Source organism: Camelus bactrianus, chromosome 33 (genome assembly GCF_048773025.1).
Source record: "Camelus bactrianus isolate YW-2024 breed Bactrian camel chromosome 33, ASM4877302v1, whole genome shotgun sequence".
In the NCBI taxonomy this organism is placed as follows: Eukaryota; Metazoa; Chordata; class Mammalia; order Artiodactyla; family Camelidae; genus Camelus; species Camelus bactrianus.
In genome coordinates, this window is record NC_133571.1 from 4,118,188 (window position 1) to 4,124,187 (window position 6,000).

Below are 6,000 nucleotides of genomic sequence, written 5' to 3' on the forward strand. Positions count from 1 at the left end.
GCAGAGCACAATTTTTGTTTTACATTACATATATTCATTCTCATTCTTTTTTTGTTAACATTTTATATTGAATTATAGTCATTTTACAATGTTGTGTCAATTTCCAGCTTAGAGCACAGTTTCTCAGTTATACATGAACATACATATATTCATTGTCACATTTTTCTTTCTGTGAGCTACCACAAGATCTTGTATACATTTCCCTGTGATATACAGTACAATCTTGTTTATCTATTCTGTGTGTGTCTATCAGTATCTACAAATTTGGAAATCCCAGTCTCTCCCTTCCCACCCTCTGCCACCTTGGCAACCACAAGTTTGTATTCTATGTCTCTGAGTCTATTTCTGTTTTGTATTTATGTACTTTTTTTTTTTTAAGATTCCACATATGCGATCTCATATGGTATTTTTCATTCTTTTTCTGGCTTACTTCACTTAGAATGGCATTCTCCAGGAGCAACCATGTTGCTGCAAATGCACTGTCTCATTCTTCTTCATCGTGAGCTACCACAAGATCTTGTATCTCTTCCCTGTGCTATACAGTATAACCTTGTTTATCTATTCTTCATAAACCTGTCAGTATCTACAAATTTCAAGTTCTCATCTGTCCCTTCCCACTCCTCTGCCCCCTGGCAACCACAAGTTTGTATTCTATGTCTATGAGTCTGTTTCTGTTTTGTATTGATGTTCATTTGTTTTTTTCTTTTCTTTTCTTTTCTTTTTTTTGTAGATTTTACATATGAGTGATCTCATATGGGGTTTTTCTTTCTCTTTCTGGCTTACTTCACTTAGAATGACATTCTCCAGGTTCATCCATGTTGCCACAAATGGCATTATTTTATTCTCTTTTATGGCTGAGTAGTATTCTATTGTATAAATATACAGTAACTTATTTATACAGTCATCTGTCAATGGACATTTAGGCTGTTTCCATGTCTTGGCTATTGTTAATAGTGCTGCTATGAAAACTTATGTGCAGGTGTCTTTTTGAAGTAGGGTTTCTTCTGGATATATGTCCAGGAGCACAATTACTGGGTCATATGGTAAGTGTATTCCTAGTCTTTTGAGGAATCTCCATACTGTATTCCACCATGGCTGCACCAATCTGCTTTCCCACCAGCAGTGTAGGAGGGTGGTTCCCTTTTCTCCACAGCCTCTCCAGCATTCATCATTTGTGGACTTTTGAATGATGGCCATTCTGACTGGTGTGAGGTGATACCTCATTGTAGTTTTGATTTGCATTTCTCTGATAATTAGTGATAGTGAGCATTTTTTTCTGTGCCTGATGGCTATTTGTATGTCTTCATTGGAGAAATGCTTCTTTAGGTCTTCTGCCCATTTTTGGATCCGGTTGTTTGTTTTTTGGTTATTCAGTTGTATTAGCTGTTTATATATTCTGGCAATTAAAGCTTTTGTCAATCGAAACATTAGCAAATATTTTCTCCCATTTCGTAGGTTGTCTTTTTGTTTTGCATATGGCTTGCTTTGCTGTGCAAACACTTGTAAGTTCAGTTAGGTCCCATTTGTTTATTTGTGCTTTTATTTCTGTTGCTTGGGTAGACTGCCCTAGGAGAACATTGCTGAGGTGTATGTCAGATCATGTTTTGCCTATGTTTTCTTCTAAGAGGTTTCGAGTATCTTGTCTTATGTTTAAGTCTTTAAGCCATTTTAAATTTATTTTTGGGTATAGTGTGAGGGAGTAGTCTAACTTCATTGATTCACATACAGCAGTCGAATTTTCCCTATACCATTTGCTGAAGAGACTGTCTTTACTCCATCGTATGTTCTTGCCTCCTTTGTCAAAGATTAATTGACCAAAGGTCTGTGGGTTTATTTCTGGGCTCTCTATTCTGTTCCGTTGATCCATATGTCTGTTTTTGTACAAATACCACGGATGACTGTAGCTCTGTAGTATTGTCTGAAGTCTGGAAGGGTTATTCCTCCAGCTTCATTCTTTTTCTTCAGTAATGCTTTGGTAATTCTGGGTCTTTTGTGATTGCATATAAATTTTAGGATGATATGTTGCAGCTCTGTGAAAAATGTCCTGGGTGATATGATAGGGTTTGCATTAAATCTGTAGATTGCTTTGGGTAGGATGGCCATTTTAACAATATTAATTCTTCCAATCCAAGAGCATGGCTTATCTTTCCATTTCTTTAAATCATCTTTAATTTCCTTATAATGTTTTATAGTTCTCTACATATAAGCCTCTCATTTCCTTGGCCAGATTTATTCTTAAGTATATTATTTTGCGGACACAGTTTTAAAAGGGATTATTTCTTTACTTTCCTTTTCTGATATTTTATTGTTAGTGTAAAGAAATGCAACCGAATTGTAAGTTAATCTTGTATCCTGCTACCTTGCTGAATTCTTTTATCAGCTCTAGAAGTTTTTGTTGGAGCCTTTACAGTTTTCTATATATAGTATCATGTTACCCACATATAATGACAATTTTACCTCTTCTCTTCCAATTTGGATCCCTTTTATTTCTTTTTTTGTCTAATTGCTATGGTTAGGACTTACAATACTATATTGAATGGAAGTGGTGAGTGCGGACATCCTTGGCTTCTTCCAGATTTTAGCGTGAAGTCTTTCAAGTTTTCACCATTGAATATTATCCTGGCTGTAGGTTCATCATAAATAGCTTTTATTATGTTGAGATATGTTCGTGCTATACCCATATTGATTAAGAGTTTTATCATAAGTGGGTGTTCAATTTTATTAAATGCTTTTTCTGCATCTATTGTCAACCCAATCCAAAAATGGGCAAAAAACCTAAATAAGCAATTCTCCAGTGAAGACATACAAATGGCCAATAGGCACATGAAAACATGCTCAGTATCGCTAATTATCACAGAAATGCAAATCAAAACTACAATAAGGTATCACCTCACACCAATCACAAATGGCCATCATTCAAAAGTCCACAAATGATAAATGGTGGACAGTCTATGGTGAAAAGGGAACCCTTCTACACTGGTGGGAATGTAGTTTGGTGCAGCCATTAGTATGGAGATTACTCAAAAAACTAAAAATAGACTTACCACATTATCCAGCAATCCCACTACTGGGTACATATCCAGAGAGAACCTTAATTCAGAAAGACATATGCACCCCAATGTTCATAGCAGCACTATATACAATATACAAGACATGAAAACAACCTAAATGTCCATTGACAGATGACTGTATAAATAAGTTACTGTATATTTATACAATAGAATACTACTCAGCCATAAAAGAGAATAAAATAATGCCATTTGTGGCAACATGGATGAACCTGGAGAATGTCATTCTAAGTGAAATAAGCCAGAAAGAGAAAGAAAAATACCACATGATATCACTTACACGTGGAATCTAAAAAAAAGTGAAATGAACTTTTTTACAAAACAGAAAGAGACACAGACATAGAAAACAAACTTATGGTTACCAGGGAGGGAAATGGGTGGAAAGTGATAAATTGGGAGTTTGAGATTTGCAGATACTACTATATATAAAACAGACAAACCACAAGTTTCTACTGTATAGTACAGGGAACTATATGTTCAGTATTTTGTAGCAAACTATAATGAAAAAGAATATAAAAATGAATATATGTACGCATACATATGACTGAACTACTATGCTGTACACCAGACATTGACACAACATATTAAACTGATTATACTTCAGTAAAAATAAATAAATCGAATAAAGGCAGACTGAGTAGTAGAAGTCAGAAGTCAATGATGAGAAACCACACAATAACATTTATCCTGCTGGGGCTGACTGATGATCCACAACTGAAGATTGTTTGATTTTCATGTTTCCATTTCTCACCAACATGTTGAGTGTACCTGGGAACCTGATCATTATCTCCCTCACCTTCAGAGATTCTAACCTGAAAACTACCATGTACTTTTTCCTACAAAACTTCTCCTTTGAAATTTCATTTACACTTACTTGTACTCCCAAATATTTGTACAATGTATCAACAGATGACAAGAGATTCACATATGATAACTGTGCCATTCAAATATTTTTTACTGTCTTACTTGCTGCTACACAATATTTCCTCTTAGCCACCATGTCCTACAAGTAGCCATCTGCAAAGCCCTGCATTATGTGACCATCATGTACAACAGGGTCGGCAGAAGACTCATCCTTTGTTGCTGGATGGCTGGCTCATTAATCATAATCCCCTCGGCTAGCCTTGGCCTAAATCTGGAATTCTGTGACTCCAATGATATTGACCATTTTGCCTGTAATTCAGCCCTTCTACTAAAGATCTCATGCTGAGAAACGTGGCTCATAAAGCAGATGGTCATAGCCTGTGCTGTGCTCATCCTTCTCATGACCCTTGTATGTATAGTTCTCTCCTATGTGTACATCATCAAGATCATTTTACAATTCCCTTCTGCCTAGTAAAGTAAAAATGCATTTTCTATGTGTTCTTCCCACATGATTGTGATTCCCACCACCTGTGGAAGCCTTCCCAAATTGATGTCTTTTCCACTTGCAAAATTTGTAACGAGGTTGGGAAAGAGTATGTTGGTAGACATCTCTCAATGGGCAAAAACATTTAATTGCTTTTGTGAAAACTGCCAAGATTAAACTAAAATTTATATGGAAATCCTAAAGACCAAGAATGCACAGGAGAATTCGGAAGATTAGTAAAGTTAAGAGAATTACTTTGTAAATTATCAAGATTTAATATGAAGTCATCGTAATAAAATGGCATTGGTGTAGAATAAAATATAGATTAGCAGAAAGAATAAAGAGTCAAAATATATTTCTATATGTGATAAAACAGTACAGACAGAGTAACATTTTCAAAATGATGCAGTACCAGATTTTGATTTTTATCCTGGTTATTTTGGTTGCTTATTCCTGGTAAACTTCTGCAAATCTACTTAATATTTATGTGATATGTAAATTTTAATATACATGTTACAGTTCAATACAAATGTTTAAATTAGTGCAGAATGAAGAATATGCAGCTAAGATCATACCTAATGGTAAAAAAAACCCTCAATGTTCTCTACCTAAGTTCAGAAATAAGGAAAAGGTATCCTTGCAGATATTCATAAAAACCAAAATTAAGGGCCTAGAGATTTTTAGAAACTCTCTTTATTGGCAATAACATGTTTGTTTATCCACAAAATAATACCAGAAAAACTGCTAGAACTAAGAAAACAAAGGAAGAGCACAGGATAAAAGGTCAATAACCAAAAATCAATTGTAGTTTTATATACTAGCTACAAGCAATCTGAAAACACAATTCTAAATACTTAAAGTAGCCTAAAATGTTTTGGGAATGAAGTTAACAAAAGATGTCTAGACTGCCACATCGAAAATACAATACATCACTGGGAGAAGTCAAACTGAAACAAATGGAGATACAGACCATGTCCTTGGATTGAAAAACTGCATGTTTATCTACAAACTCAATGCAGACTCACTCAAATTCTAAGCAGGATTTTTGTAGAAACTGACAAAGTTATATTAAAATTCATATAGAAATTCAAAGGACCTGGTACAGTCAAAATAATTTTAAACAAGACTGACATACTTCGAGGATTTACACCACCTGATTATTATGAGCTACAGTAACTTCACAGAAAGGGGAACTTTCAGAAAAGCTGTGTGAGAAGGTTAGCAAAAATTCCCCCTGAAAAAGCAATAAAAACAATGGATCAAAACTGGCAGACTTTTGTCTAGCTGATGCTTTTTAAATTATTCAGTTCCCTGCCACATGGACATCTCTGCAAGGTTCATTACAACATGAAAACTTGCTGCTGCAAAAGAAGGGCTCTGAAAAAGCAGAGAGAAAAGATAATGCAATAAAATGTTTAAAAAATTAGGGAATCTGAGCAAAGGTATATGAGAGTGATTTGCAAATATTCTTGTAACTTTTCTGTAAGTCTAAAATTTTTTCAAAATTTTAAGTTTTAAAAAGATTGAAGGAATATACTCCAACTAAATTGTGAGGATTTAGTTGAAAGATTGTGAGGCTGAGCT

General features: G+C 34.8%; 1 pseudogene; it reads left to right on the plus strand.

The window, feature by feature from the left end:
- Positions 1-3,728: 3,728 nt before the first annotated feature.
- LOC105061933 (olfactory receptor 6C2-like) lies at positions 3,729-4,593 on the plus strand (annotated as a pseudogene).
- Positions 4,594-6,000: the final 1,407 nt, after the last annotated feature.